At 41.2% G+C, this 24,795-nt stretch overlaps 2 pseudogenes; both read left to right on the top strand.

Moving 5' to 3' along the window:
• The first annotated feature begins 323 nt into the window (after positions 1-323).
• On the top strand, positions 324-438 carry LOC149451051 (U2 spliceosomal RNA; annotated as a pseudogene).
• Positions 439-1,314: 876 nt separating this feature from the next.
• On the top strand, positions 1,315-1,429 carry LOC149451050 (U2 spliceosomal RNA; annotated as a pseudogene).
• The last annotated feature ends 23,366 nt before the right edge of the window (positions 1,430-24,795 follow it).

Below are 24,795 nucleotides of genomic sequence, written 5' to 3'. Positions count from 1 at the left end.
TTCAAAACTATACAAGTAGTAATTTGACACAAGCGCTACGAAACATGATGTGCACTCGCATACCTGATGTCGGCTCCGTAGGAGGCCAAGGAACTAAAGGATCACACCAGTCAATGTTAGGCAGGTCAGTGCAAAGCTTAGAAGGTTCACACCTGTCAGTTGGGAGAGTTTGTGCAGGAAGCGTGCAGTGAGACTCTGAAAAAAGATTTCTCACTGTGCAGAATAAGGGCTGTTAATCAGCAGGCCATTTTAAACAAAATTACCTTAAAAACCTTAATATGTGGCATATGATGGGTGCTTACATACCAGAATTAGACTGCATAGTCGCTTCTCGGCCTTTTGGCTAAGATCAAGTGTAGTATCTGTTCTTATCAGTGTCCAGTGGGGGTGCTCCCGACCATTCTAGTTTACGGGGATGGTTGTTGTATAGTACCCTCACTGGTATGATGGGGGTCCGGAAGGCTAGTACCGGAGGGACAGAAACCAGGGAGCGCCATGATTCGTTCTGGGGCCTTGGGAGTAATTCCTCTGGGGAGACCGGAAAGACCCAGTACCTCCTGATCTGAACATGCTACCTTGGTCTGGCCTGGGGCTGAGGAGGCAAAAAGTCCGCAAACTCAGTGCCCCCTGAGGAGACGCGCTCAGGGGTGTCACTAGTAACACTTGGGTGTGGGACCCCACGGTGTGAAAATGACACATGGTCACTGTTTTTACACTCTTTTTTGCACAGCGCCCTAAGGACCAGGCCTTTTGGCTAAGTTCAGGGCAATTTTTGCTACAGGCCTCAGGGCCTGGTCTGTGCACATTTCGGCACGGTACCATTTTTATTATTTTTCTACTTTATCTTTTACTTTATTTATTATGCACTCCCACGTTTGTCACTTTTTTCTTTGCCTTATGTGTGTGTTTTCACGGATGGAGGGTGTGGGTCCTCGGGCCTACCCTGAAGTCTAGGGGGAGGATGTGTGGCCATACGGTTCCTTCCTCCCCTGATTCCTAGAGGACTCTTCTTCGGGAGAGTCCCCTTGCCTGGTACTGAATGTCCGGCTTCGGCTTGGCATAGGGAACGGTGGTCCTTTTGGTCAGGAGGACCAAGTGGGAACCTAGTCCCCGTCAGGAGCTTCGTGCCCCGGGGGATCAGGGACAGCGGTCCAAGCCCCTTTCGGGGTAGGACACAGCACACCCCTAAGTGCACGTTTTTCGTGTGGTGTTTTGCACTTGCACTTTTTTGCGGACACTTACGGGTTTTTTTCGATATAGTTGCACGTTTGCGGACTTAAAAAAAAAAAAAAAAAAAAAAAAGAATTAGACTGCATAGTTCTCGGCCTTTTGGCTAAGATCAAGTGTAGTATCTGTTCTTATCAGTGTCCAGTGGGGGTGCTCCCGACCATTCTAGCTTTGCGGGGATGGTTGTTGTATAGTACCCTCACTGGTATGATGGGGGTCCGGAAGGCTGAACCGGAGGGACAGAAACCAGGGAGCGCCATGATGAGCTCTGGGGCCTTGGGAGTAATTCCTCTGGTGAAGCTGGAAAGACCCAGTACCTCCTGATTCGGACGGATCTACCTTGGTCTGGCCTGGGGCTGGGGACGCAAAAAGTCCACAAACTCAGTGCCCCTGGGGAAGACGCTCTCAGGGGTGTCACTAGTAACACTTGGGTGTGGGACCCCACGGTGTGAAGATGACACATGGCTACTGTTTTTCACTTCTTTTTGCACAGCGCCCTAAGGACCAGGCCTTTTGGCTAGGACCAGGGCAATTTTTGCTACAGGCCTCAGGGCCTGGTCTGTGCACAATTCGGCACGGAACCACTTTTTTATTTTTTCTTTATCTTTATTTATTATGCACTCCCACGTTTGTCACTTTTTTTGCTCCTATGTGTGTGTTTTTCACGGATGGAGGGTGTGGGTCCTCGGGCCTACCCTGAAGTCTAGGGGGAGGATGTGTGGCCATACGGTTCCTTCCTCCCCTAATCCCTAGGGGACTCTTCTTTGGGAGAGTCCCCTTGCCTAGTACTGGATGTCCGGCTTCGGCTGGGCATAGGGAACGGTGGTCCACCAGGCCTTTTGGCCAGGAGGACCAATTGGGAACCTTGTCCCCGTCAGGAGCTTCGTGCCCCGGGGGATCAGGGTAAGCGGTCCAAGCCCCTTTAGGGGTAGGACACAGCACACCCCTAAGTGCACTTTTTCGTGTGGTGTTTTGCACTTGCACTTTTTTGTGAACACTTACGGGTTTTTTCGTTATAGTTGCACGTTTGCGGACTTAAAAAAAAAAAAAAAAAATTAGACTCCATGGTTCACACCAGCCAGTTGAGTGTAGGAATTGTATAGTGAAGAAGAGTGGTTAATCAACAAGCCAGATAAAATGGAACTAGAGGGAGCATTACCTACCTTTCCGACAACAGTCACTGTCCCTCACCAGCACCGGCATCTTCTTCTGTGTGCCAGCCTTCAAGTGCTGATCCAATGCTGGTTTTCTAGCATGTGCGATTGACAGAAGCGGGTCTATAGACTCTTGAACAAACAGCTGTGCACACAACCGAAGGTCATCTAGTTCAGCAGGATTTTCGGCCCATGTGTACTGAACCTAATACAACATACTTACCTGTTCAGCTGCCTTCAACAACCTTCCTTCTAAGCTTGCCTAAGGATCTTTAATCTGACACTTCAGGATCCCCACTTTTTGCTGTGGTTCCTCCCTAAGCACTTACTAAAATGCACATTTATTGCCGAGAAAATATATTAAAGACTACGAAAATACATATATACAGTGGGGATCGAAAGTTTGGGCACCCCAGCTAAAAATTTGTATTAATGTGCATAAAGAAGCCAAGGAAAGATGGAAAAATCTCCAAAAGGCATCAAATTACAGATTAGACATTCTTATAATATGTCAACAAAAGTTAGATTTTATTTCCATCATTTACACTTTCAAAAAAACAGAAAACAAAAAAATGGCGTCTGCAAAAGTTTGGGCACCCTGCAGATTTTATAGCATGCACTGCCCCCTTTGCAAAGCTGAGACCTGCCAGTGTCATGGATTGTTCTCAATCATCGTCTGGGAAGACCAGGTGATGTCAATCTCAAAGGATTTAAATGCCCAGACTCATCTGACCTTGCCCCAACAATCAGCACCATGGGTTCTTCTAAGCAGTTGTCTAGAAAACTGAAACTGAAAATAGTTGACGCTCACAAAGCTGGAGAAGGCTATAAGAAGATAGCAAAGCGTTTTCAGATGTCAATATCCTCTGTTCGGAATGTAATTAAGAAATGGCAGTCATCAGGAACAGTGGAAGTTAAAGCAAGATCTGGAAGACCAAGAAAAATATCAGACAGAACAGCTCGCAAGATTGTGAGAAAAACAATTCAAAACCCACGTTTGACTGCACGATCCCTCCAGAAAGATCTGGCAGACACTGGAGTTGTGGTACACTATTCCACTATAAAGAGATACTTGTACAAATATGGTCTTCATGGAAGAGTCATCAGAAGAAAACCTCTTCTACGTCCTCACCACAAAAATCATCGTTTGAACTATGCAAATGAACATATAGACAAGCCTGATGCATTTTGGAAACAAGTTCTGTGGACCGATGAGGTTAATATTGAACTTTTTGGCCAGAATGAGCAAAGGTACGTTTGGAGAAGAAGGGGCACAGAATTGAATGAAAAGAACCTCTGTCCAACTGTTAAGCATGGGGTTGGATCAATCATGCTTTGGGGTTGTGTTGCAGCCAGTGGCACAGGGAACATCTCACGAGTAGAAGGAAAAATGGATTCAATAAAATTTCAGCAAATTTTGGATGGTAACTTGATGCCATCTGTGAAAAAGCTGAAGTTAAAGAAAGGATGGCTTCTACAAATGGATAATGGTCCTAAACACACCTCGAAATCCACGGGGGATTACATCAAGAGGCATAAACTGAAGGTTTTGCCATGGCCTTCACAATCTCCTGACCTCAACATAATTGAAAATCTATGGATAGACCTTAAAAGAGCCGTGCGTGACAGACAGCCCAGAAATCTCAAAGAACTGGAAGACTTTTGTAAGGAAGAATGGGCAAAGATACCTCAAACAAGAATTGAAAGACTCTTGGCTGGCTAGAAAAAGCATTTCCAAGCTGTGATACTTGCCAAAGGGGGCAGTACAAGATATTAACTCTGCAGGGTGCCCAAACTTTTGCAGACGCCATTTTTTGTTTTCTGTTATTTTGAAAGTGTAAATGATGGAAATAAAATCTAACTTTTGTTGACATATTATAAGAATGTCTAATCTGTAATTTGATGCCATTTGGAGATTTTTCCATCTTTCCTTGGCTTCTTTATGCACATTAATACAAATTTTTAGCTGGGGTGCCCAAACTTTCGATCCCCACTGTACACATATTCCTAAAGCAGAGGGCCTCTCCTAGATTGTAAGCTCTAACAAGCAGGGTCCTCTGTTTCCTCTTGTACCAAACTGTATTGTAACTGTAATGTCTACCTTCATTTTGTAAAGCGCTGTGCAAACTGTTGGTGTTATATAAATCCTGTATAATAATAATAATAATAATATCAATGATATAGTACAGGGGTCTGCAACCTTTAAGACATAAAGAGCCACTTGGACCCGTTTCCGAGAGGGAAAAAAAGACTGGGAGCCGCAAAACCATTGCAACATTTAAAACAAATCCGACACTGCATATATTGCGAAAAGCGCTCTGGTCATGAAGGGGGTTTAAGGGCCCAGTAAGCAAAGGGTTAACCAGGGCCACAGTGTATCGTCATAATCACAATCATAGCCTTAGGTCAGTGGTGGGCAACCTTTTTTTTCAACTGAGCCAAATCTCGCCAAAACCACGATTGAAATTTATTTTGAGAGAAACATTTTTAAAACTGAAAATACATCCCCCATATAGTAATTCATCCCCCATATAGTAATTCATCCCCCATAGTAATTCATCCCCCATATAGTAATTAATTCATCCCCCATAGTAATTCATCCCCCATATAGTAATTCATCCCCCATATAGTAATACATCCCCCATAGTAATTCATCCCCCATATAGTAATTCATCCCCCCTATAGTATTTCATCCCCCCTATAGTAATTCATCCCCCATATAGTAATACATCCCCCATATAGTAATACATCCCCCATATAGTAATTCATCCCCCATAGTAATTCATCCCCCATATAGTAATTCATCCCCCATATAGTAATTCATCCCCCCTATAGTAATTCATTCCCCCTGTGTCAATTCACTTACCTTTGCTCCGCGCGTTCCTCTAGCTGTGTTCCCGCGCCGTTCTGATCTTCAGGGCGGACTGTGAGAGGAGAGGAGTTCGTCACGCTGCCCCGCCTACATCCTGACAGCCAATGTTTGGAGGAGGGAGGGGAGCGGGCGCCCGGCACATAGAAGAGCTGCATTAAAAGAGCCGCGGCTTGCCGACCCTATTGCCTGTCACCTGGTGGGCAGTGTGCTCCGGAGCCGCAGGAAAGGTGAAAAAGAGCCGCATGCGGCTCCGGAGCCGCGGGTTGCCGACACCCGATATAGTAGAACATATGACAGTCCTGATTTGATGTTCTATATTTGCTCTAATGTTTATGAAATCTGTGTGTTTTAAATTTAAAAAAATACACTAATGTTTTCTGTGCATGCAAACACAATATAACTTCCAGATTTACTATTAAAGTGTTAATAAACCCACAACATTAAAATCAGTCTGTATATGCAGTAAAGCATGCTTGTTATATTCACTGTGGAATCTAAGATCTCAATCCTCTGCATTGTGTAAAAATGCTGTTTGATCCTGACTTCTCTGATCTTATCTCCTGATAAGACATATTGTGTGGAGTCACTCTGTACATGCTCAGTTTGGTGTGTATTGCTAGAAAGGTTTTTTGTTTTCCTTGGGAGGGTGCATGTGATCAGCACAGGGGATGTCAGGTCAGCACTGTCCAGACAGGTCAGGGGTTCTGCATCCTTCTAGAGCAAAATGAAAACTCCTCCTACAAGCTTTAACCAGTGCTCGGTTGGAGACTGATAGAAGTCACAAGATTGCTATATACTGCTGATGAGAAAAGTTATTAAGCAGTTTATATTTATTAAAATAATTGCATTTCCATGTTGTGTGTACTGTTGGAGACCAGATATAGTGAATGCAGGGTCCTGGGTTTAGTAACACTTTAAATATAATAGATTAGTCAAGCCTCAAAATCGAAATGATGTACCAAATTGTATTGTAACTGTAATGTCTACCTTCATTTTGTAAAGCGCAAACTGTTGGCACTATATAAGTCCTGTAATATAATAATAATATTAACTATGAAAACTACAATATCCAAAATTCTAAGCAGAGAATGCATTAAACAAAGTTATAAGCTCATTAGTATTAGTTAAAGGGGACCTGTACTCCCATTGCTGAAAATGCTAGTTGCCTGGCTGTCATGTAGATTCAGTGTTTTTTTCAAAGCTTGATATGGGGCTCAACCTTTATTATTTTTATAGGGATTATTTATTCTGGAGCTACCCCCCTCACCTAGGGGCATCACCAGAGTGCCCTTTATACAATAATACGTGCTGACATTATTGTTGCTCTCTGCTCGGAGAAGATAAAGTCAGTGATTCAGAATACTAAAGAGACTAACAGGGAATTGTTATTCGAAGCAGATGAGTGATGGCATCCTTGTATTTAGTACAGGTTTTATTTTAAACATTAAACATTACACTAAACATTAATGATGGCCCTAAAATGATTCCTCTGTAGGGATACCTAATATGTCTTGTGTAATAGGTGTTCAGTATGTAGTATTTTCATTTTGGTTTTGGTTATTTGTTTTTTATATACATTTTACTATTTATTTAAAGGATAATTATGAGATATGAAAAAAATAAACCTTCATACTGACCTGCAGCATCAGTGTCAAGGTGTAGCTGTCCCATGCTGGCTCTAAGACCAAAAACTAAGTGATCACATGACTGCAGACTGCTCAGTTCTCCATCTGCTCCTAACTGACAGCAATGACTCAGTCAGTCAGTCATCGCTCTCTGCTCTGCCTCTCCATTGGGCTGGGAAGGGGGTAGGCATGCCCAGCTCTGGCTCTCACCCATGCGCTGAAAGGCAGAGCCAGCTGTCAGTCAGGCTGCAGGGTGCATCCCAACAATATTGTCGGGATCCTTCCAGAGCCTGGCGTAGCTCTGTCCCATCAGCTGACAGTGGGCAACAGCCCACTATATCCTGTCTCTGATTCACAGGAGAACAAAAGTAAGTGCACTCTTGTGACCCACAAGAAAAGTATGGTGAAAAAATCTTTCCCAATACATGTCTTATAAAGTGTAATTAAACTAATGAACAATAATATTGGTCTGTTTTTTTTTTCTAATTGCAGTAGTGTCACAGGGGACCATGTTCACCAAGTTTCGCCCCGTCTCTGTGAATGCATAGGATTTCGAAATGTATACATTAAAACTAATCTATGGGATTATCTTGGTTTCTAAGGTTCTGTCCAACAGTTAGGCACAAGGGTCTGGATGGAACAAGCCAGGCACTGACCATAGAAGCAGTGCTGCACATTTGAAAAAAGGTGTGCCTGGTTGATATAATACCATGTCTCAGATTGTCTATGTTACACAGCCAAGCTTGAAAATACACAAGCTAAGTAAGTACAAGTACACACTATATGCTGGTGTGTGGGGAGACATACTAATGAATGAGTTGTGGAGCTATGATCTTCTAGGCACATATAGTGCTGTGCTCTTTTAACTCACTGAGATGCTAAATTTGACTAAATTTCACTGTGAAAGGACTTTAGACCTGTTTCAACATTTAGTGCCAGTTCACATACAGTTGTGTCCAAAATTATTCAACCCCCACTGAAATTGAGTGTTTTGGCCAGTTTGACATTGCTTTTGATCATTCAGTCATCTTGCTTACATTTACATTAAAGAGGCACTTGTAGGTCAGACAAATATAACATAACAGTTATAATGAAATAACCACAAATGTCTTTTCTGTGCTCACAGCATTATCAGTTTTATTCAACCCCCAAGTGACATTCAATCTTAGTACTTAGTACAGCATCCTTTTACAGTTATAACAGCTTTTAAACGTGAAGCATAGCTTGACACAAGTGTCTTGCAGCGATCTACGGGTATCTTCGCCCATTCTTCATGGGCAAAGGCCTCCAGTTCAGTCACATTCTTAGGCTTGCGCACTGCAACTGCTTTCTTTAAGTCCCACCAGAGGTTCTCAATCGGATTTAAGTCTGGTGACTGCGATGGCCACTCCAAAATGTTCCAGCCTTTCCTCTGCAACCATGCTCTAGTGGACTTGGAGGTATGCTTGGGATCATTGTCCTGTTGAAAGGTCCAACGTCTCCCAAGCCTCAGGTGTGTGACGGACTGCATCACGTTTCCATCCAATATCTCCTGGTACTGAAGAGAATTCATGGTACCTTGCACACGCTGAAGCTTCCCTGTACCTGCAGAAGCAAAACAGCCCCAAAGCATGATTGACCCTCCACCATGCTTCACAGTAGGCAAGGTGTTCTTTTCATCATAGGCCTTGTTCTTCCTCCTCCAAACATAGCGTTGATCCATGGGCCCAAACAGTTCTAATTTTGTTTCATCAGTCCACAGAACACTATCCCACAACTTTTGTGGTTTGTCCACATGGCTTTTGGCATACTGCAGTCGACTCTTCTTATTCTTTGGAGACAGCAAGGGGGTACGCCTGGGAGTTCTGGCACGGAGGCCTTCATTACGCAGTGTGCGTCTTATTGTCTGGGCTGAAACTTCTGTACCCACATCTGACAAATCTTTTCTCAGTTCCTCAGCAGTCACACGGGGACTTCTCTCCACTCTACGCTTCAGGTAGCGCACAGCAGTTGAAGTCAGCATCTTCTTTCTGCCACGACCAGGTAGCGTTTCAACAGTGCCCTTTGCCTTGAATTTGCGAATGATGCTTCCTAAGGTGTCTCTTGGTATGTTTAACATCTTTGCAATCTTCTTATAGCCATTGCCCTTCCTGTGAAGAGAAATCACCTCTTCTCTTGTCTTCCTGGACCATTCTCTTGCCTTCACCATGTTTGTAACCACACCAGTAAATGTCTAGAAGGAGCTGAGTATCACAGTCATTTTAAAGCTGCCTAATTGGTGCTTATTATGCTTGATTGCTGCTCGGTGACATCCACAGGTGTTTTCAATACCTGATGGAAAGCACCTGTATGAACCTCTGTTCTTCAGAGTGGTAGTCTTTAAGGGGTTGAATAATTGTGGCAATGAAGAAACCACATAAGAACCATTTACTACTGTATTACATAAACAATTGATGTCATTTTAGTTGCATTTGGGTAGTTACAACGTCCTTGTAGGATTTGATTCTGAATACAATTCCAAATGTACACTATAGTCCCTAAACCCCTTTACAGCATTGGGGGTTGAATAATTTTGGACACAACTGTATATGCGGATTGAATGTGGTTTGAACCGCATTCAATTCGAATGACATGTGACATAACATTGCTTCCTATGGTGCCTGTTCACATATGTCCGGTGCACTAGTGGTGCGGATTCAGTGCGGTTTGAAAAAAAGAAATGTATGATTTTGAGCAGTCTGGTTCAGGTGCGGACTACAGGCTTTTGACTTCTATAGCTAAACTAATCCTGTCCTGAACCTGATGTAAACCTGACATGAACCGCTAAACAACTACTGTATCAATTAGCTGTGAACCCTGAGCTTCAATCCTCACCGCACATGTGTGAATCAGCTCTTAAAGCAGAACTACACTGCATGCGGGTATCACAAACCAAAAACTCATTTTTATATTCAAAGTAAACTCATCCATCTATCCATCCAACTCTCCGTGCTTAATTTTGCTGAGAAATCACTTTGGAAAACAGCCCCCAGCATTTCTAGCTGTGGCCATCTTGAGTAAGGGTAGATGATTCATGTAGCATTTACCTTCTGGAATCCATGTGCCCTTAGCTCAGGAATGCAGACGGAAGGGTGCTCTTAGATGAGAAAACCCCTCCTCCCATCCTGAAGAGTCTTGAGATGCATGACATCATTTGCCTAGGCCTGGATACCAGGAAGTAAAAAAAAAAAAAGTTTAAAACAAGTAAACATGATATACCTTCCTATCTATTTACTAATTCTAGCAGCATAAGGATTAAAAATAATTAATGATGATTAAGAGCGTGACATTCTGCTTTAACTTTGGTAGAAAGGTTCATAGAACACATAACATTAATGGTACAGAACACTAAACCTGGGTTCACATATATGCGGGCCAGGATGTGGTACAATTTTAAAGGCTGGTGTGGTGGAATGTTGTTCATGAGGTGCAGGTGCGATTCCGATGCGAATGATTAAAGTGTATCAAATTGAAAATCGAACCCACACCGCACTGAAAATTGCACAGGGCCATTTTTTAAAATCACACTGTGGCCGGCCCGCATGTATGTAAATGGGATCTGCAGAAAAGTGGTTTATTTCACATATCATGCGAATCAGTGTGGTTTAAAATGTATCCGAATTCACATATATGTAAACTGAAGCTGTAAAAGTTCAGCATGGACGTCCTTGTTTTTTGTTGTTGTTTTTTTTGTGTACATAATTATTTAGTTTATCTTTGAAAAACGTATTTTACAACAGATTTTCAGTTTCAGGTGCTGTGTAAAGATGTATTATAATTAATTTAGAAGAACTATGGTGTCCTCAAACAATGTTATTTTGAAGTCAAAGCAACAGTTGTCTGACTACCTCTGATTAACCTGCCATGCTGGCACAGTGACAACTCTATGCCATGAGTCTATGAAGGATTTCTAGCTGGTGCGTTGGGAGAAAAATATCATGGTAGTAAGCATAATTTAAAATGTAGAAAGTCATCCTGCAGCTATTCTTTATCACAGTTGAAGTAAAATAATAGTTAAAATAAGGCTCAGTTCTCTATAAACTGTAATACTGGTGTCATTTGGCATAATAATTGTTATTTTCAGTCATGGCTCCTAGTGCTAAAAATAACAAGTGTTTTGACAAATAATGATTGCTAAAACTTGGCGAATTGAACCAATTCTTTTTCTTATAGGTGCATAATGCATTCAGTCTACATATTCCCTCTGCTCTGTTATCTTTGAATAGCGAAAATAAATCATTATAATGGTGTCTAAAATTTTCATGGCATGGGACACGTGGGCAGTAGTACACTGCTCAAAAAAAACTAAAGGAACACTTTGAAAACACATCAGATCTCAATGGGGAAAAATATCATGCTGGATATCTATACTGATATGGACTGGGTAATTTGTTAGAAATATAAGGATGCCCCATCGTTTGATGGAAATGAAAATTATCAACCTACAGAGGACTGAATTCAAAGACATTTAAAAGCTGAAATTGTGAGCATTTCAAGGCTCAAGTTTGATTGAAGTGTACCTTTAATATTTAACATACAGTCAGGTCCATTAATATTGGGACATCGACACAATTCTAACATTTTTGGCTCTATACACCACCACAATGGATTTGAAATGAAACGGACAAGATGTGCTTTAACTGCAGACTGTCAGCTTTAATTTGAGGGTATTTACATCCAAATCCGGTGAACAGTGTAGGAATTACAACAGTTTGCATATGTGCCTCCCACTTGTTAAGGGACCAAAAGTAATGGGACAATTGGCTTCTCAGCTGTTCCATGGCCAGGTGTGTGTTATTCCCTCATTATCCCAATTACAATGAGCAGATAAAAGGTCCAGAGTTCATTTCAAGTGTGCTATTTGCATTTGGAATCTGTTGCTGTCAACTCTCAAGATGAGATCCAAAGAGCTGTCACTATCAGTGAAGCAAGCCATCATTAGGCTGAAAAAACAAAACAAACCCATCAGAGAGATAGCAAAAACATTAGGCGTGGCCAAAACAACTGTTTGGAACATTCTTAAAAAGAAGGAACGCACCGATGAGCTCAGCAACACCAAAAGACCCGGAAGACCACGGAAAACAACTGTGGCGGATGACCAAAGAATTCTTTCCCTGGTGAAGAAAACACCCTTCACAACAGTTGGCCAGATCAAGAACACTCTCCAGGAGGTAGGTGTATGTGTGTCAAAGTCAACAATCAAAAGAAGACTTCACCAGAGTGAATACAGAGGGTTCACCACAAGATGTAAACCATTGGTGAGCCTCAAAAACAGGAAGGCCAGATTAGAGTTTGCCAAACGACATCTAAAAAAGCCTTCACAGTTCTGGAACAACATCCTATGGACAGATGAGACCAAGATCAACTTGTACCAGAGTGATGGGAAGAGAAGAGTATGGAGAAGGAAAGGAACTGCTCATGATCCTAAGCATACCACCTCATCAGTGAAGCATGGTGGTGGTAGTGTCATGGCGTGGGCATGTATGGCTGCCAATGGAGCTGCTTCTCTTGTATTTATTGATGATGTGACTACTGACAAAAGCAGCAGGATGAATTCTGAAGTGTTTCGGGCAATATTATCTACTCATATTCAGCCAAATGCTTCACAACTCATTGGACGCTTCACAGTGCAGATGGACAATGACCCAAAGCATACTGCAAAAGCAACCAAAGAGTTTTTTAAGGGAAAGAAGTGGAATGTTCTGCAATGGCCAAGTCAATCACCTGACCTGAATCCGATTGAGCATTTCACTTGCTGAAGACAAAACTGAAGGGAAAATGCCCCAAGAACAAGCAGGAACTGAAGACAGTTGCAGTAGAGGCCTAGCAGAGCATCACCAGGGATGAAACCCAGCGTCTGGTGATGTCTATGCGTTCCAGACTTCAGGCTGTAATTGACTGCAAAGGATTTGCAACCAAGTATTAAAAAGTGAAAGTTTGATTTATGATTATTATTCTGTCCCATTACTTTTGGTCCCTTAACAAGTGGGAGGCACATATGCAAACTGTTGTAATTCCTACACCGTTCACCTGATTTGGATGTAAATACCCTCAAATTAAAGCTGACAGTCTGCAGTTAAAGCACATCTTGTTTTTTCACTTCAAATCCATTGTGGTGGTGCATAGAGCCAAAAATGTTAGAATTGTGTCAATGTCCCAATATTTATGGACCTGACTGTATAGGAATCTAAAAAGATCAAACATTATAAACTTATGTAGCACTACCCCCTTAGGAGTTGCAATAGATTTGGATCCCCCTATAGTCTTGCATGGCCAGGCAACATGCATTTTCCACAAATTTGCATCCAGAAGTCAGTGAACAGTCCTTTAGCTTGTTTTTGATGTTTTATTAGGGGGATTTTAACTTGGATGGGGTAAGGGATATATGGGATGCCCAGGGGAACGATGAACCAGGCACAACTTCCTGGAACTATTTACAAGTCAGCATCTCCTGTAGTAACTCCCCAGACCCCGTTTAAATTCCTCTTCTTTACCCAGCTGTCTGGAGGTATCCCTGAGCAGGGGATCTGGTGCCTGTCACTTTAAGAAATTAGACAGCCCCAGTAGGTGGCAAATCTGGTTTCCCCACCAGAGTGCTCCTTCCCCTATCTGACCCAGGGGGTGCAGGCTTACTCACTCAGTCCTACTTCTGTGCGGCGGCTGGTGGGTTGGTGGCTGCTACCAGGTCTTCAAGCTGGGCTGCTCCTTCCCTGCTACACAGGTGATCCTCACTCTGGGGGCTGGAGAGGGCCTGAGTTTTTGTCCTTCCCAGCTCCACTTCCTGTAGGTGAGCCACCTCTCTCCATCTGGGCCCTACCTTCAGCTTCCCATTCTCTCTGTCTTTCACCCGAACTCTCCTGCTGAGCAGGCTCACTCACTTTTAAGAGTTGTCCTGGCCCCTTGCCAAGCCTCCTGCTGGGGATTAGCCAGGCTCACTCAAAAGTGCAGATCAACCACTCCTCAGATCCACACACTGTTTCTATACCTGTCTCCAAAGTTCTAGTGCAGGGGGAAATTCGAAAAGGCTAGTCTGCAAAGGCTGTCACAAATTGACCCCTGCTAGCTATCACACCCAGGCTGCTACTCAGCCCTCCTAGCTAACAATTGAGGTCTAGCTCCCCCAGCTGACTAGGAGGGTGCTACACTTAGATATGACTGTCTTTCAACCAACATTGTTAACCACTTAGGTCCAAGATGCCGTGTAAAACAATGCTGAAATTACACTTGTTTTTCCCACCACCAAATGATGCCTAACCTTGTTGTGATGAGTCCTAACAGATGTCAATGAGTAGCGATGAACTTGGGTATCCCCCGAGCTTGTGCTTTTTTTTTCCTCTCCAATGATCTATGAGTCAGGTCATTTCTGCTCTACAGCTCACATAAACAAATATGAGAACTGCTGGGAGGTGATGAAATGGCCACCATCTTGTTGTAAAAACAGGGTGCAAGTTTGAATAGACACAGTCAAGCACTAATTTCACACCGTTTTGTGGCTCAGGCAAACACAATGCTTTTGGATTCTGTTTAAGAAAGAAGTATTTTCATGAATTTGTGACACCTTCTTTCAATAAACTCCAGCAGCCATCTATACAAAGGGTTGATCTACCCATCCTCCCATTGCAACTATAGTTGCAATCACTGCAATAGTGATCTAAAGCTGACGATAACAGTGAGCAATAGATCACAATTATAATTAATATGTTATGTAATTAAGTAAAAAAAAACAATTAAATAATATAAACAAATAAAAACTTTTTGATTTAATCCCAACATCCCTGAAACATTGTTGGATACTCTTGATGGCCTTTGCATGCAGCAAATAGCTGTTTTACATTCAATAGTTTCAATAGTAAACATAAAACCAACATAAAACCGTTTCCAATATATAGCAATGTCAGACCAAGGATCATCATTATCAAATAAAAAAAACACAATACATAAAAGGAACACATACAGTATAGAAATATTGCAGTCCAATGGTTAGGCTACCAAAGTGACTTTAGCTCTAGTTATAGATGTATTCCATGTCAATTAGAACCAGAAACGACCTCTCCTGCGCTCTATAACTCAGAATACGGGTGGATAGCTGGAACCTGAACTTGAAAAATTCGACTACCAATGCATATAGGGTTGTGCAGCTCCAAACAAGGCTGGGGAAGCCCGACCAGTACTGCAAAGTGAAACAAAAAAGAAAGCGCACCAACCTTGCGCATTACCTCAGTAAACCATAATTTATTGAATACAGAATGATACTCACAAACAACGAAGTAAATCAAGCATGTAAGTCCTCAAAGGAACTTTGAAATTGTGAAGCCCGTGCAAGTCCCATCATAGGGGTAGACACTCAGAGTACGGCTGACACGTTTCGAAGGGCGTCCCTTCTTCATCTTCATCTACCTGACCTTGGCTTGGTATCAAGAGATCCCTGAACTTTCTACTTCTTAATAGGTGATTTAACATTACTGATTGGCATATTCAGGGCTTTGGATATCTTTCTATGTCCTTTTCCATCTTTATAAAGTACCATTACCTTGCTAAGCAGGACTTTTGCGAGTTCTTTTATGATCCCCATGGCTCAGTATCTAGCCTAGTCAGTGCTTCCACGTAAGGGCTAACAAACTCATTGACTATTTATATACTGACACTAATTGCATTTTAAAAAGCCACAGATGTGGGACATTAACCTCTAATTGGCATTTTAACCCATGTGTGTCACCTTGCTTGTCTGTACCAAGGCCAAACATTCCAGGGTATGTAAACTTTTGATCATGGCCATTTGGGCGATTTCTGTTATCATTATGATTTAAAAAGGAGCCAAACAACTGTTTGATAATAAATGGCTTCATATGATCATCATCCTTCAATAAAAGAGCATTTTTTGGCATGATCAGTCATATTTTCAATATCAATGCCAAAATTTCTGCCAGGGTTTGCAAACTTTTGAGCACACTGTATGTGGCTCAGGGTGTCCATGTTTTTTTAACTGTTTTACTTTAACATGTATCTTGCTGGCAATTTTTTCATGGGTCATAACCCACAAGATTTTATGCTTGATATGTACAGGGAGACAGGGATTTTTCCATGCTCCAGATATAGTGCATTCAACCTGCCAGAAATATGAATGATGGCAGTCATTGCTCACTTCCGGGGACTTTCAGGGATAGGTTCATTTAAGGCGTACTGAGGTTGTTGTGGAACATGTGTACCAAGGTCTCTTCGAAGTAAATGAAAAACTCTATTCCAGTACCCTCTGAGTTTAGGGCACTCCTACCAGTTGTGAAGTATACAGTCTTGTAAGGTACATCTTCGAAAACAGTACGGTGACACACTCTGATACATTTTAGCTAGGCAGGATGGGACATGGTAAGTTGAAAGGTGAACTTTCACATTGAGAGCTACCTTCCTATATCTTCATACTGCAAAAAAAATCACAAAAAAATAGCATTTCAGTCAAAAGACTTGCTGTGAATATCTGGGCAGTGCAAATTACATAGAAATTGCGTTGAGAAAAATGATAGGTTAACATTTTCTTTCTTTCTCTTATTTCTATTTGTTGGTGTGCAGAAATATTATTTTTTTGTGTAAAAATAATTGAAATGTTCCTTCGATAGTTTCTGAAAATGATGCTGCCTAATAGTGCTAAGTAGCAATAGGGTGGTATTTGAGCAGCAATGTAGCATGTGATTTGTTCAGTCAACTCTCCATGTAGTCAGTTCAGGAAAGATGAATTGCTTAGCTACTCACAGAAATTCACAGGACATCGAACAAGTCTAACCTGGCTGTATTTTAATGATTAACTAATGAGCTCATTAATGTGACTTTTACCATTTTGAAAGTGACCTTTTACTTGAAAACCTTAACTAGTTTAGGATCTGGTTGGTGGTTATACTGTATTGGGCAATTTTATGGCACATTTAATATTCATGCAAGCAGGCAAGGCACTCTGTGCTTTTTAATGTTTTTTTTTTTCAATTGGGCATCTGATTAGAGGAAAAATGCAGGAAAGTCCAATGTGTATAATTTCAATATGAAGCTAAGAATCAAGAATACAGGGACATGACCTCAAACTAGCAGGAGGAAGTTTGAAAACTAATCTTAAAATGTATTATTATACCGAAAATGTAGATGATGCTTCCAGCAGAGATAGCGAGTCTGTCAACAATAAGAGAATTCAAACCTGCTTGGAACAAACATAGATCTACAGTATGTTGAGTATAAAATCTAAAACAATCTCATAGATTCAATTGATTACTTGGTTTTTATTCTGCCATCACTCTTCCAGTGCTTGTTGGACTAGTTCTTTCAAGAAAACACAAAGGCACTTGGTGTACCCATACTTTTGCTGGTCAAGTGCTTTTTAACTAGTATTCTTTTTCAAGTATTTTATTTTTTCATATTACTGTGTAGAGCTGAAGGACAAGCTACATCAACAACTTTAGGCTAATTAGGACTTATAAAGCTTTCATTGTTTTGCAGCACAAAGAAAGAAAAGATTAAAAAGGTGCTACAATCAGGCTGATACATGGGAAATGCCATAAGAAATACAAAAAATGCTGCCAAAATACTTTTGCTTGACTTCCTCTAAAACAATGCAGAGTATTATAATTAAAGGTGTCTCATGATCACAGCCACATTTGGGAATACAATGACTGCTGGTTTAGTAAAGACTTGTGAAAGTGTGAATGGAATTTAATAAAGCAGAAAAATGCAGACTTTAGTTTTACTTAAAATAGATTCGGATCAGTTTAATATAATTTTGAGACAATAAGTTGTTTTAGAGGGGTATTTTTATTTAGATTTTATACTGTACATGCACTATTTGTTTTACAAATAAACATTTAATGCATGGCAAAGGATTTCTACAGTACTATAGGTTTTTAGTTTTTCACCTGTCATCTCCTTTCAGACACTGTGGGGTTGATTTTTTTAAAGGCAAATAGACTGTGCTCTGGTAGTAGGGCAGGTGGGTGGTAGCTCCTCCATGTTCCCCTTCTCGTTGGGTGCTAAGTGTGGGTCACATAGAAGTCCTACCCTGGAGTGGGTTATTCTAGGCTATACTAGGCACATTGGGCAGGTCACTCACCTTACACATGAAGTGCCTTTACTTTGTGTTGTACTCACTAATGCCCTGGGACAAGGCAGAGTTCATCTTCAGAGATAACGCAACCTTAGACCTCTAACTCAAAGATCGCCGTATACTGTGTACACTTGAACAATAAACTGCACTCCAGTTAACTCTCCTGGCCTCCATGTCAATGTTGTTCTAAAGGCAGAAGGTTTTTTTACCTTCATACATTCTATGCATGAAAGTAAACCCCCCCCCACAGCCCCCTTTATACTTACTTGAGCCCCATCTCGATCCAGCGATGTGCACGGGAGCTTCAGCTCTCCCAGTACTCTCTCTCTTCATTGGCTCACACAGCAGCAGGAGTTATTGGCTCCTGCTGCTGTCAATCACAGCCAGTGAGCCAATGAGGAGAGAGAGAGGGGGTGGGGCCAAGCCACACTCTGTGTGTGAATGGACAATGTCTCAGCTATCTCAGTAACCAGCATTACAACCTGCCTACATACTCTGCAAGAAAATTTGCCTCATAGCTTAGTAAATGAGTGGAAGCTCTGCTGATTTCTATCATCCAAACATGTGCAAGCAAATATGCAGTTTTTTTCTTTTTTTAATTTTCCTTGCATATGATTGGATATTCTTTGCAAAGTGAAAGTTAACCTCTTCCTGTCTGGCCCATGTCGATAAATGGCTGGACAGGAGAGCTGTCGATGTGGGTGGATGTTTCTAAACGTCCTCATGCATCCATTGCCTGTGCACACTCCCTTGGAACGCAGATCGCTGTATGGGACCTCTGTGTGAAGTTCCAATTCATGTGATCACTGATTGGCCAATCAGTGATCACATGAACAGTAGTAAACAAGATGTCACTTCCTGACATCATTGCTTACTACTGCTGAAATCTGTGAATGATCACAGACGTCATATAGTACAAGGCTATTCACAACAGCCTTGTACCTTATGACAAGCTGTGACCAATCAAAGCTCGCACAGTATTTCTCAATGTCTGCAAGAATGCAGCCAGAGAGAAGGAGAAATGATTGCTTTTACAGCCTTTATGGGTGTAAAAGCAATCAGTGTAAAAAAAGAAAAAAAATCTTTATCACCCCCCAGAAGCTGTACAGTGTCACTATGGTCTCTAGATTGACAGTATGTAAAAAAAACCCATAAATAATAATATATATAAAAAAAAAATAAAAATGTAAAAATTATAATTTTTTTTTACTAAAAAGATAGATGAATACATTTTGGCTAAGATGTATGAAGAAAGATTATTTATTTACAAAATTTAATAAGAAAAACACTTTTTTTAAATGTTTGGACTTTTTAAATTATATAGCAAAGAAATATAAATCCCAGTGGTCAATAAATACCACCAAAATAAAGTTGTATCTGTCTCAAAAAAATGCAAAAAAATTCATATGGGTACAGTGTTGCATGACTGCGCAATTGTCATTCAAAGTGTGATAGCACTGAAAGCTGAAAATTGACCTGGACTGGAAGGGGGTGAAAGTGTCCAGACTTGAAGTGGTTAACCTAACCTCTAGATCAAATTCCCTTGCAGAGTGTAGCTGCACTTGCAAAGTGCAGTCTCTTTATCTTTAGTGATCAACTCCTGTGTCTTACTGAAACCTCGGCCGGAGCCAACTGATCAGGAAGAGTCACTACTTCTGTGCTTTCACTTGTGTGTAAATTTAGCTTGAGATATTGCCTCCTCTCCTCCTTCTAGACTCCCATCAGTTGTAGTTCTCCATCCAGAGGTCACTCACTGGCAAACCTTTTTCGAGTGATTGGCCCTTTAAAAGATGCGCTTCCCATCATATAAAAATATTCCACAGGCATTAACAAGCTGAAGTGAACTGGACAACTTGTTCTAGTCAATTATTCTGTCGGATCCAGGGCGCTGGGAGAGCCGGAACCAGAAGTGCTGTGGGAGCCCCGGCCTCGCTGTATATGTTAATGCCTGTGGAATATTTTTCTAGGAGAGGAGGTGATTAAATAACCCCCATTAAAGGGAAACAAGCGATTTTCACCTGTAAGAGAACAGGTGGAAAAGTGGAGGTGAGCGCTATACTTGGTGGATACACGGTGTGTTTGTTCACAACCATTTAGGAGGTGGTGCATATTTATCATGGAAGAGAATAAAGCAGCACATTTCATGAAGGAAGATACACACAGTTTATGGACTGTGGACACTATATGGTATGTGGTTTCTGTTTTAAGGTGAAGTTTGTTTAATTGTTGAAAATGAGGATATTATTTATTTGATGATGAATTTTGGTGCATGGATTACATGATCACTGGAAGCCGCAACATCTATATTTTTGGGTTTTTTACAATTATTGTGGGAACACTTTATTGTTTGCAGCCACTCCCAGGTTAGGATTCACTACTATTTATATTTTATAATACAGTGGTTTATTTAATCACATATTTCACTTATAGGTGGTGTGGGATACACATATTTTTCATATTCATGAGTACACAGAACATGGAAATGCAATTATTTTAGTAAATATAAACTGCTAAATACCTTTTCTCATCAGCAGTTAGAGCAGTCTTGTGACTTCTATCAGTGTCCAGCTGAGCACTGGTTAAAGCTTGTAGGAGGAGTTTTTTCTAGGAGGATGTAGAACCCCTGACCTCTGTCTGGGCAGTGCTTATCACATGCACTCTCCCAAGAAAACCAAAAACCTCTCTAGCAACACACACCACACTGAGCATGTGCAGTGTCTTCACACGCTATGCCTTATTAGGAGATAAGAGGGGGACACTGGAAGAAGGGGAGGATCAGGGAAATCAGGATCAAACAGTGTTTTTACACAATGCAGAGGATTAACCCCTTAGGTTCCACAGTGAGTATAACAAGCATGTTTTACTGCATATACAGACTGATTTTACTGTTGTGGGTTTAGTAACACTTTAATGCCAGTTCACAAACAGAGAAGTGGAGGTGGTGTCTCTTCCTGCTTATATTGCATGGGGAAAGCCCTAGTGGAGAGTTGAGAAGACTGAATGTCCTACTTGCCATATTTACCTGTAGAAAGTGTTTCATGACTCGGTTATTTATAAGGTAATGGTAAACTAGTGCTCCTTTTATTTATTTAAATAGCACAGAGCATGGAGGTGGAAGAGTGGTTATGATTTGTGAAGTGTGGCACAGACTTCCACTTACACATGGACTTGCATCACTGATTATGTTTATGGTTGATACTGCTTTTCATAATATAATTGATTATTGCAGTGTATTCACCTATGAAGTTAATATACTTGGATCTTTTTATATTGTGTCATATTGTTGCATTAAATTGTAACATGGATGCGATTTTTTCCAGCACAGGGAATATTACATGTACTTTGCAATTGTGCATCACTGAACATTCGCTATAGCCAGGAAAACGTGTTCAGGCCAACAGCTAATGTGTTACTGTGGCTAGGCCCCCAGTAATCAGAGCCTATGATGGCCGTGAAAATATTGGTCTAATGGCTTCAATGTCTGTTGAGTCAGGGATAAATGACAAATATGCAAATCAAGAGGTCTAACTGTACTTTTGACTATATAGTTTAAATACTTGTTCAAAGTCAATCAATCCGAAAGTACTGAAGCCAGAGGATCAACATAGATGCCAGGCAATATTCAATTTCAGAAACTGATCAGAAATGGCAGCCCTCATATTGCTCCCACTCATAATGTTGTAGACTAATAGTCCAGACTACCCATGTTCTATTATACTAATGAAGTTTGGAGATAGTGTCACTGATGGAAACTGAACATAAGCCCCATGAACTGCAATGCCATAGTGTTAACCACCTATCAAGCATACAATCTGTGTTGCTGCTAGTTGGTTTTATTATTTATATCAGTCCTATTTCAAAATGCAGGGCTCACTCATTAATATAATTGTATTAAAGTATATGTAAACCTAAAAAAAACTCTCTTATCTGGTCTTTTAAATATGGTATTGAAAACATTTTGTTATATCTGTTTGGTATGGTCTATAAATACCCTTTTTACCCTCAATTACATTGTTCTCTGAGGTCTGCAGAACTATGCCCCCTTGAAGCTATGGACAATAGGAGAGGGGAGGGATTTTGTAGTCTCATCTTGTTTCTCCGATTTATTTATTTATTTCAGGTACTTATATAGCACCATCAATTTACACAGCGCTTTACATATGTATTGTACATTCACATCAGTCCCTAACCCTCAAGGGGCGTACAATCTAAGGTCCCTAACTCACATTCATACATACACATACTAGGGCCAATTTAGACAGGAGCCAATTAACCTACCAGCATGTCTTTGGAGTGTGGGAGGAAACCGGAGTACCCGGAGGAAATCCACGCAGGCACAGGGAGAACATGCAAACTCCAGGCAGGTGGTGCCATGGTTGGGATTTGAACCGACGACCCTAGTACTGCCAGGTGGAAATGCTAACCATTAAGCCACTGTGCTGCCCATTTATAGTAATTTTCCTGTTGTTTAAAATTGATTTTAATAAAAGTACTAATACATATATGTTTAATTCTATCATATATTTATACTTTAATTCTTGAAGGTAGGTGCGTAAATTGGAGTAGGCTGGTAAGGGCCCCATTGCATTACTTTGCTCAGGGGCCCAAGATGCTATTAAGACGGCCCTGCCTATTTCCAAGTATAGAAATGACAGATAAGCACTCCTGGACAGGGTGTGGATATCAGAGAATGTAAGATACATACAGCACACACATATCGTCATGTCTGCTGTTTGGATAAATACACAATCAATACAACAAATCTGTCCAAGTGACAAGACCAGTGGTGGTCTGTGGATATTCCTTGCAGGGGCTATACATTCTATCTCCTACTTTCACAGCACTTTGAATTAATGTAATCTGATTTTATTCCTTCAGATAAAGGGGAATCATTTTCACTTAACAGCTGTAAATGTACAGATACTAGTAAAAACATAAAGTATAATTAAACCCAAATACAAAAACGTAATGTGTGCAACTTACTGGTCCTTAGATGTGGTGGCTGTAATAGTTTTCTTTTTCAGGCTTTTTTCCTTTAATTTTCATTGTTATCCAGACAGCAACAAACGTGCTATTCTAGAGTGGCAACAATCACCCACCGTTCTGTATCTATGGAGAAGCAGGGTTGTCACCCTAGGATGGGACAACACCTCTTCCTTCTACTCATCTTCACAACATTGAGGAGAGGTAGTCTATCAATCACACAAATGACCTGGGCAGGGCTGATACCACTGCTTGAGATAACACTACAGAGTGTACATGGGGCAGCACAGTGGCTAAATGGTTATCACTTCCGCCTGGCAGTACTAGGGTTGTCAGTTCAAATCCCAACCATGACACCACCTGCCTGGAGTTTGCATGTTCTCCCTGTGCCTGCGTGGGTTTCCTCCGGGTACTCCGTTTCCTCCCACCCTCCAAAAACATGCTGGTAGGCTAATTGGATCCTGTCTAAATTGGCCCTAGTATGTGTATGTATGAATGTGAGTTAGGGACCTTAGATTGTACGCCCCTTGAGGGTTAGGGACTGATGTGAATGTACAATATATATGTAAAGAGCTGTGTAAATTGACAGCGCTATATAAGTACCTGAAATAAATAAATAATGACAGCACTAGATTATTGGTAGGATCAACAGGTTTTTTTGCACTTATGGAACACATAATACTTGGTATAGTTAACAGACCAAGAGGGAGCAAATATGATGTTTGTTGTTATCTATCTGAATGTCTAAATGCAATGTCAGGATATAAATAGCAATTCCCCTACAATAAGTGTTCCTGTCCGGAACTCTCTTTTTAAAGGATAAGTTCACCTTTTTTTTAAAAAAAGGCCATAGAAGTTTATTGGGAACTACAAGCTGACAACCGCAAATGCTGTCAGTATTTGTAGTTTCCCATTCACAAAATTCTGTGAATGAGTGACGCAGCCAGGCGGAGCCGATTGACAGCCGCGGTCGCGAACAGCGGCATGGGTAGGGGAGCGTGCACGGGTCGCGTGCGCCTCCTTCCCGGAAATGCAAAATTGCGTATATATACGTGATTTTGCGCACCCCTGCCACCCTGTAGCAGTGTAGTGGTTAATATAGTGACTGCGAACGGGGGGAGAAGATCCTCTGCTTGTTGTCACTGGATGCAGCAGAACAGGTAGCGGCTGCAGGAGATGGGACATGTTATATGTTCCACCCTAAAAACAGGTAGAACATGTAACATGTTCCCAATGGTGAACTTATCCTTTAAATACAAAATAATAAGGGGTCCTCCTGCGCTCATGGGAATAATTGACAAAATACAGCTGCTGTCACTTAGCTGATACCAATAAGTGCAAAATAAAATTAAAAATTAGTGAAGCGCTTGTATCACATGAATACAATCATGTATCTCCATATAGTGTAATTATAAATCAAAGTGACCACTATATATAATAAATGTGTGTTGACTCCCTCTAGTGAAAAGAAAAAATAGTGTCAACCAAAATAGCTAAATAACACACATTAGGAAACTAAATATATAGTGCATAAATCAAATATAATGAACAGAATATATATATACGTGAAAACAGAATATTGGCCACATACAATGGTGTCTAAATTATACATAAATGATATATGCCATAGGTGAACAAGACAATATCAAAGGTGAAAAAAATATTCCATGCATGTGACTGTGCTTTAAGCTGGAACACACACGTGATCTCCACTTCTAAGTGCAAGTACTCTCCTTCAAATGGCAGCAATGCCTGCTCACCTCCCTTCCTCGACCCACACAGGGCCTCAAAGCAGTTACCACCTCAGTGGTGTATTCCTCTGGCAGACTCCTTATTCCT

Source organism: Staurois parvus, unplaced genomic scaffold (genome assembly GCF_062004578.1).
Source record: "Staurois parvus isolate SC_StPar_1 unplaced genomic scaffold, SC_StPar_1.0 ptg000549l, whole genome shotgun sequence".
In the NCBI taxonomy this organism is placed as follows: Eukaryota; Metazoa; Chordata; class Amphibia; order Anura; family Ranidae; genus Staurois; species Staurois parvus.
The sequence above is the reverse complement of the archived record's forward strand: the minus strand, read 5'-3'. Positions and strand labels throughout refer to the sequence as shown.